Source organism: Eptatretus burgeri, chromosome 5 (assembly GCF_056783735.1).
Source record: "Eptatretus burgeri isolate ZD-2024b chromosome 5, Ebu_testis_v1, whole genome shotgun sequence".
Classification (NCBI taxonomy): domain Eukaryota; kingdom Metazoa; phylum Chordata; class Myxini; order Myxiniformes; family Myxinidae; genus Eptatretus; species Eptatretus burgeri.
Genome location: NC_140965.1, coordinates 88518990 through 88528947, shown reverse-complemented (window position 1 = coordinate 88528947; position 9958 = coordinate 88518990).

Here is a 9958-nt window from a genome sequence, read left to right as displayed (position 1 = left end):
TTTTTGTCATAACGCGGTCAATTCTTGTCCGCTTTACATGAACCCAGCACCAAAATGTTCAGAATTTAATGCCCAATCTTGTGACACAATGACGTCATAACACGTCACCGGTTGGGGTAAAATGTCGGGGGGGGGTCAAGCCCTTGAAAAATATGCGGTTTTCGGCATAACTCAGTCAATTCTTATTTGATTTGCATGAAACCAGCATCAAACGAGATTACCTTCTCTTGTTGAAACGTTGTATTCACCGGGCTTGCGAGTAAAGACTCGCCAAAACGACGTTGATTGTTGTTTAGTCCGTAGCCCCCGAAAGTCGGGGGGGGTCATGACATTATAGATATGTGGTTTGTGTCATAAGACCATTCATACGAAACCAGTTCCCCACACTCATACCAAGAACAAAAAAAGTAGTGGCGAAGGTATGCACTCTATGAGTGCCCATTCTAGTTTAAAGCATGAATAAATAATATAAAACATATTTACGGCAAGAATCACTAATATGAGACTAATTTAAAGCATGGATATAAAATATAAAGCTTAATAAAACAATAATATATAATATGACTTTTTGCAAGAGTAAATAATAGAAAACGTATTTAAAGCACGAGTAAATAATTTGAGATTTATTTAAAGCATGAGTGTATAATAGGAAGCTTATTTAAAGCATGAAAAAACAATTTAAAACATATTTATGGCAAGAATCAATAATATGAGATTTATTTAAAGAATGAATGTAAAATAGAAAGCTTATTTGAAGCATGAATGGATAATATGACATATTTAAAGCAGGAGTAAATAATAGAAAACTTTTTAAGGAATGAATAAATAATGTGAGACGCATGTAAAACACGAGTGTATAATGGAAAGCTCATTTAAAGTATGAATAGATAATGACTTATTTGAAGGATGAGTAGATAATAGAAAGCATATTAAAGCACAAAAATAGTATGAGACTTATTTAAAGCATGAGTATTCATGAGAAAGCTTATTTAATGCACAAATTAATCGTATGAAATTCAGTTAAAGCATGAGTATATAATTCGGCGAGACTTTTTGGAACGCCGACTGCATTTTCCATCCATTCATCATGTATCTGTTAAAACTTATCCATGTGCAGGTGTTCCTATGTTTTTTTTTTGTATACCCTGTCGAGGCTAATATGAGAGCAAACAACTAAACGCACAACAAGGAGGGCAAGAGACAAAACAGTGGGGAACAGAGACATTAGGAGATCTGAGGTAGGGAGAGGGATGGGGCGGGGAACTCGATGTATACAGGATGGACATTACATTGAATTTCAGGAAGGACAGCAGGGAATTTGAAGGAGGTGGGTTTGGGGTGGATTAACGGGAGTAGAAAATATCGAGGATTTGGATGGGGGACGATTATAGGTGGTGGTGAACAGCTGTTTTGAAGGCCTGGAGGGAAGAATGGGATTGAACAGAGTGAGAGAGTTTATTCCAAAGGTGGGAAAAAGAGGAATGAAAGAGTGAAGGTGAGCAGTGATTCGTACTTTTGGTAGTTTTACCAGGAGGAGGTTGTTGGCAGACGTTAAGCGCCCTGCAGAAATATGGTGGGGACAAATCGAAGACATAGCGGGGGGGGGGGGGGGAGCGAGACTGGAGAGGAGACGGTGGAAGACAGAAAGCCCACCGACCTGGCTGCGGTGAGAGAGTAAGACGCTCAAAGACTCAGCCTCATCGCGGGAGATGCCAATGATCCGGTAAATGCCTTGGTTTTCACAGCGTGAAGCCGAGAAAGGTGGGAGGCAGGAACACCAGCCCAAAGGGGAGAGCAGTACTCCATCAGGCTGTGGACAAAAGCTTTGTATGTGGTCAGCAGCTCAGGTGGGCTGAGAAAGGACTTTGCACGGTGGAGAATTCCCAGTCGGCGACTGTCTTTGGAGGCCAGGGTGGAAATGTGGCTTTCCCACGAAAGATCCTGGCAGATAGTGAGACCCAGAAGCTTGAAAGAAAGGACTTCTTCCAGAGGATTGTTGAGAAAGTGGATGGGGGTTTTTTCCAAATGGCCCTTTCGGAGAGACATAGTGAGAGTGTGAGATTTGTCTGGATTGAAAGACATGTTCCACATGTTGGACCAGTTTGTGATTTTACCCAGATCTGCAGTGAGTGAAGAAGCTGCTGCTTGCCAGTCTGAGGGATGACAGATGGTACGGCAGAGGGTGGAGTCATCAGCAAAGAGATGGGAATTTTCCAGAATTGGTGAGATTGTTGATGAAAACCAGAAAAAGAACAGGGCCCAGAACGCTGCCTTGAGGAACTCCAGCCTGAACAGGAAGAGGGGATGAAAGAACTCCATTCAGGGCCACATGTTGACTGCGATAGGCAAGGAAGTCTACGAGCCATTAGTGGAGATGGCCTTGGATACCATAGGAAGAGTTTGGTGAACAGGGCAGGGTGCCAAACCATGTCAAAAGCACGCGATATGTCTGGGGATATTGCTCTGATTTCATGTCTGACATTGAGGACCTCCATCCATTGTTGGGAGAGCAGAAGCAGCATATCCAGGGTAGAGTGACCTGGTCTGAAACCAAATTGATGAGCGGAAATCAGGCCATTGGAGAAGATGAAGGATTTAATGTCAGAAGTGATGATGGATTCCATAACCTTGCTGATGATTGAGATAAGGCTGATTGGTCTGCAGTTGCAGGGATCTGTTTTTGCACCATTTTTGTGCAGGGCAGTAATGTTTGCTGATTTCCAAGCAGATGACAGATGACCTTGAGCAAATGAGAGGGTGAATAGAACAGAGAGAGGGTGAGCAAGAGCAGAGGAGCAGGTTTTTAGGACATGTGGGCTGATGCCGTCTGGACCGGTTGCAGAATCTGAGTCGAGGTTTGACAGCAAGCTCTCCACCTTGTCAGGAGAAAAGTACACAGAGTCCAGGGACAGTTGAGTGTGTCAGGGTAAGGTGGGTACAGAAAGCGATTGCTTTTGGACGCAATATTTCGATGCAAACACCGAGTTTAGGCATTCAGCCTTTTCACGTGCGGTATCAGCAGTGCGGCCATTTGAAGTAAGGGAGGGGATGGAGGGGGAACATACACCAGAAACTGATTTGATTCGATGCCACCAGGATTTGGTGGAGGGAGACAGATTTGAGAGTTCAGACTTGAGCTTCGAAAAATGTTTTCTGGCTCTCCTGAGGATAGATACAAACTTGTTCCGAGCTTTATGGAAGGAACTGAGATTACCCTCCATTGGGTTTGCTTTCCATGAGGCAAAGGCAAGTTGTTTCAGGATAACTGCCTCGCCACAAGCTTCAGTGAACTATCGGCATGAGGAAGGGGAGGACAACTGAAGACGAGAAGCGAAAAATCTGTGCATGAGGGAGAGCAAGTTTCTTTGAAAGAATTCCGAGGATGAGTTTATGCTGGAGAAAGTAGCGATGAGAGACCTGTCTAGAAGTTTGCTGGCTTCTTGCAGACCCTGCCAATCGGTTAGAGTCAAATGCTAGATTTGACGGCACTGAGGTGGTTCTCTAATAACAGCCAGAGAGATGTCCACTTTGACAAGCACGTGGTCAGAAGAACCGATGGAAGCGGAGGAAGAACAGCAGATATTTTTGGGAAATTTGTCAAAATCAGATCCAGAAGTGATAGAATACCATTGGTTGAGATCAGGGTTGGGAAATTGACCGATTGAGTCAGTCCCATTGAGTCGCAGAAAGCTTTTGCAAAAGTGCCATGACAGGTGAGAGAGTTACCCACACCTAGCCAACTGGCATGATGACAATTGAAGTCACCACATATGAGGAAGAGAGAGGTTGGATGAGAAGATAGAAGTTGGTCCATGTTTACGGATGGTGAGGTGTAGATGGAGTCATCATTGTTAGGTGGACGGTACAGTACACATATAAACATGAGGTGGGAGTGGAGGAGAAGCCGAAGCCAGAGGTATTCCTGGTGGTGTGGGAGAGTGAGGGCATTGTATGGAGAGTTAGGAATAGTCTTTGATGAAGAGAGCAACTCCTCCACCAGGACAAGGCTCAGGTCTGTCATACTGGAGGAGGGAGTAACAAGGGAGAGATACTTGGGAGTCAGAGACGTCTTGAGGGAAGAAAGTTTCTGTTCGGCAGATTATGTCTGGTTTGCCAGTGGCAACCTGTATGGAAAGATCAGTAAGGTTTGAGTGAAGGCCCTAGATATGAGGTCCACACTGTTAATAAAGAGGGAGGGGGAGGCTTTGGGTGCAGGGGATGGGAGGGGAGGGGGAGTTTATGACAAGGGAGGAGGGGGGAGGTAAGGAGAGTTGTTGTGAGAGTTTGGGTGATTGCAGAATAGCTAGGGAGGGGGCTGGATGAGGAGGAGAAAAGGCTCTGTGGTGCTTGCAGAGAGGGGGGGCAAGAGAGGGAGCACAAGGCAGTTGAGGATTTGAGGAGGTGGAGTGATGAGATGGAGATGAGAGGACATGGGAAGGTGGCAGCTTTGTGGATGAGAGGGGGGCAACTTTGAGAAGGGAGAGTGAGGTGGGTGAATGGTGGGAGAAGGGTGAGTGGGAAGAGTTAAGGGAGAAAGGTGAGAGGGAGGCTTGGAGGGGAAGAGTGTGCTGGTTGCTTTGAGAGGGAGGGGTGAGAGGGGTGAGTTGGCACTGACGTTGGAAAAAAAGAATGGTTGATGGAAAGCGAACATTCATAACAAACTGGGGTTTTAATAATTTTAGGTCAGAGATGCGATTAAAGACATTTCTTGAGGGATGCAATAAAGGCAAATTAAGACAATGGAGAAAAGAAATGCTGTAACAGTTGGATTTTTTAGGCAAGGTATGGATGAAAGGTCGAATTGCGAGCAGTCTGTTGAAATAGAAGAAGAGTAGTCCATTATGATACAGTAAAGAGAACCAAACGTGTGAAAGATGAAGATGAAGCATGATAAGAGATCGTTTTTACTATTATTATTATTATTATTATTATTATTATTATTATTATTAATATTTGAGAGAGTTTTCATCAACTTAGGTAATGGAAAGGTTGTAGAAAAAAATTGTGAGGTGAACGGTAATTTTGGATCAGTAAACGCAGGGGGTGGAAGCAAATCACGTGGTTTCGGGAGAAGCACGTGGCTACGGGACGTGTATAGTGAAACGTAAATTTATTTATTTTAAATAAGGATTGCGGAACATTCGGAAAAGGGAAGGTTGAAGTAAAATCGTGGAGGTGTTTGCTGAATTTGGAACTGTAAACGCAGAGTGAAGCTGCTGGGTCAATGAAACGTATCAGGAAGAGGGTGGAGAGAGACACATGGTTACAGGAGGTGTGTAGATTGAAAGGATACAAGGAAGATTATTCATTTTTGATGTATTTTTGAAGAATAGGTAACATTCGGGAATGGTAGGTTGTCGGAAGAAATCGTGAAGGTAATGGCGAGAGTGGGTCAGCTCAAATGGAATAAAGATAGTGTGCCAGCAGAAGGTGGAAGAAGAAGAAGAAGAACAATCAGGACTCGTGGGTATGCAAGGAGAAAGGTAGTTTTTTTGGGGGGGGGATTCAAGACAAGAAACAGTGTTTATATGGGAGGACTGGGGGCATTGGGAAAGTAGGGAAAATATGAATTGTAGGTAATAGGGAGATAATACAAATAAAAATGATCGTACAACTACAGGGAAAGGATGGGTAGGTCTCAAGGAACCCGGTAAGACAAGTTCGACGAAAATCCACAAAATAGCACGATTTTTGAAACAAAACCAAACTAGAAACACACAGTAACATGAAGGTGAGAAAATAAACAGTTAAAACGGGACAAAAAAAAAATCGACCAGAAACTTAGCTTTGAGAAAGTCAGTAGAGACCCCTGAGAGACCCTGCCATCTCTCCAAACCCAGAACCGGAAGTCAAAAGTTTTGCGTCAATCAATCAAGCAGTTGTGTAGAAAACAAATTTAAAAGCGAATGTAGGTGAAAAAGTGAGGGCAGAATTAAAAAAGAAAAAGAAAAAGTGAGAGCCTCTGTGGGGACATTCCACAATTTGGTGTGCAAGTATGCTTATGAAAGTCTATTACAAGCAGAAAGCTTAGTTAAAGCACAAATAAATAATGTTAGTTCTATTTAAAGCATGAATAAATAATACATTCTTTTATTGCTCCCACAGGTGAAAAGGTTCAAAAAGTAAATGAAAAGTTCCAGAAGCTTTTAATAGCAGGGAATCGGAAGACGATTAGACATAAAACTTGTGAGCATTTGTTGAAAGGCCCAAATTGACGATCTCCTTTCAGGAATGGAATGTCTGAGAGAAGGCTGTAAACGTGTACTGTTTCACCATATCAATTTTCTTTTTTGTATGTAAAGTCGAGGCTCGTGTCAAGGCTAAATAACGTGATAATATAGCTAATAAATTATACACAATGTAAGAATGAACATGTTCCTCTTGACAATGCACACGCCACCAAGGCTGTCCCTTCTCTATTCCAAGTTCCTCAGTACTAGTTATTTTAATCTCCAATCCTTTGAATTATTTGGCGAAAGTTAATATTGCTGAGGCTTTCACTTCAAAAACAATGCTTTATTTTCCCCATTCCAGGAAGCTGTGTCAGAAATATATCCACAAATGTGATAACATTTTACAATGAATCACACAGATAACAACAAATGATTCCACATAAGGAAATGCTGAATGCTCAGAATCAGCACTGAAACCACCACAGAAGAGAGAAAATTAAAAAAAAAACCTAAAAGCTTCCCCAAAGGGTTGTAGTGGTGGGAGAGCAATAGTTATTTTCTGCATAAAATGTTCAATTCATCTCATTGCTTAGTTATATTGACGTTCAATGTAGAGATGTTCGAGCATTAATTTGCACATCAAAGTTTATCAAAACCCTCTGGACAGTAGGTTACCTATCATTACTGACACCCAAAGGTTATTTTGTGCTCAACTCAGTGTGATTATTCAAACAGACACTAACAGAATAATGTTACAATGTTGTTGTTATTTTTTTCTCACAACATTTTGCCTGGTGGACCAATGATCGTAGCAACGCCGGGTACCCCTGCGAGTTGTGATGATATCTGAAGTAAGTTAGTGTGAGAAACATCAGATGATACCAAAGACTCAATCGCTCAGTGGGATGTCACTGTGTCAGTGATGGGGTCCTTAGGATTGAGTCCTGGGTTGAGTCTGAATTTTTTCACACTAACCCCATGTAGAAATTTATTCTTGTTTTTTCTACTTCTATACATGAGGTTTATCTCTAAAACACACAAACACACACAAACAAATGCACACGGGGTCTGCCGAGCATGCACGTAAAACGTTGTCCATTATAAAGCTTGTCGTGTTCGTGTGAGAAAATTCTGATGATATCTGAAAATTCAATAGCTCACAGGGATGTCATCGTGTAAGTGATGAGGTCCTTCGCTTTGAGTCCTGGGTTGAGTTAGAAGTTTTTCACACCAGCCCCACGCAGGAATTTATTCATGTTTTTCTTGATATCTATACTAATAAATGTCAACGTGTGTGTCTCATCCATAACTCCAAAACCATAAAACCTATTAGCCTGAAACTTTGCAAGTACACGAAGAAAGCTCCAAGGAAGTGCCAGAATAAAAATTGGATGTTTTGGTTAATTAAAACACCCCTTTTGAAGATAATTAACGGCCTTGTTTAATGACATCCTTCATCTAGCGATCCTCTGGCCACGCCGGTCTCTAGGGTATTGAGACGTTTCCTGGGTTACCTATCTGGGGTCTGAAGCCGCCATGTTTTTTGACCTGCTTAACCATGCCTTGATTTGGAAGAGGCCGCAATGATTTCTTCATGATAAAGTTTTTTTTTTCTCACTTTCCTCACTCATATTATCGAATGCTGGTTCATCATAGCTATGAATCGCTGGGTACATGGCAATGCTTATAAATGCCCAGAGACACCAGCATTCGTAGTTTTATTTAATTTCCGTACATGTGATATCCGCGTGTGTTTCTGAATCTAAGCAGAATTATAAAATTTAAGCTCCAGAATCGAACTTACAAGCAGTTTTAACTCCTAGAAAAGTGTTCATTTGTCCAATTCGGACATATTTGACATTTTGGGTGTCTCTGGGAGATGGATGTTTAATCTGATGGTTTGGTGATTGCCAGTCACATGCCAAGCGAGCCTTTTCTTATCAACCGTGTCGGTGTGCTTAAGCCACTTGGCGAGCGCGGTACAATATTCGCACTGTCACTGAATTCTGCAAATCAATTGACTTGAACAAAGTTCAGGGTTCACTCAGCTGTGTTGGCCATATGTTGTTCTGCAGTGAAACAGGCGGTGAAAATTTTCTGCGGTGAAAATGTGAAATTTTATTTTCGAAAACGTTTTCCCTTTTTTTTTTTCTTCCATTATATGACCCGTCACTTCGACAGTTTGGTACGATTTCGCAAAAGTTTGAGGGAGTAGTTCAGTGACAACACAGGACAAGACAGACACTGCATAAATATATCTACACACATATATATATATATATATATATATATATATATATATATATATATATATATATATACATAACATATATATATATATATATATATATATATATATATATATATATATATACATAACATATACATATATATATATATATATATATATATATATATACATAACATATACATATATATATATATATATATATACATAACATATATATACATATATATATATATATATACATAACATATATATACATATATATATATATATATATATATACATAACATATATATATACATATATATATATATATATATATATATATATATATATATATATATATACATAACATATATATACATATATATATATATATATATATATATATATATATATATATATATATGTATGTATATCTTCTTTTATAAATATATAAAGTAGTTGTGTATGTTTGTTTGTCCTCTTATAACTCGAGAACTACGCATCCCAGAGCAAAACAAAAGGCATATTCGGAATCAGCACCTCTCAGAGGTTTAAAAAAACGAAAACAAAAATCGTCGATTTTTTGGGGCCGTTTTAATTTTTCTGCCGCAATTTATTGATTTTCCACATCGCGACTTTTTTATTCACAACCTGATCAAAATAAGACAGACAGACCAGTGGACGTTTACAAAGTTTCCGAGCAAAATTGGAATTTCTGATTTTGGATGCCCCGAAAAAGGAAGAGTTCAATTGGTCCCAAGGCAGCTGCAACTAAGCGAAAACACACTAAGAGACAATAGGAGACTGAACAGGAGCAATATGCCAGGCTAAATAAACAGGCACAGCAGTAACAGCAGCAGCGACAAAAAGAGGCTGCAGAGGAGTAATCAGCCAGGTGAAATGAACAGGCTCATCGGCAACAAGAGCAGCGAGCAAATGAGACTGGGGAAGAGTGATGCAAGACTTGAGCCAATGTGTCACCACACTGCAGAAGCACGAGCACTGGCCCAGGCACAAGAGCACAACAATGCCAACAGGTTGGCATTCACGTATGACCAGGCTGACCCAACAACTCATGCAAAACATCGGCCAAATGGACCAAGTCTGCACCCACTGCTCTGCTTACAAGTTCAAAGGAGAGACCAAGGGTGTGTGCTGCAGTGATGGCAAGGTTATCCTTGAGCCCTCTCCTGCCCTTCCTCCCTTGCAAAAGAAACTTCTCTCAGACGAAGGCCCCCTCAGCGAGCACTTCCTTGACAACATTAGGACGTTTAATGGCAGCTTTGCGATGATATTTGGGCACAAGGAAACTGAAGCCCAGGGTGAAAACCCGAGCTTCCGGATCCAAGGTCAAGTGTTCCACCACATTGGCAGCTTGCTCCCGCCTGAAGCGGGCAAGCCAAAGTTCCTCCAGGTCTACTTCCTGCACTCGCACGCCAAGGAGCTGGCTGCCAGGAACCACAGCGGGCTCAAACCACACATCCTTGAGATGCTCACAAAGTGGTTTCATGAGAATAACCATCTGGTCCGTGAGCTCAAGACTGCAAAAGAT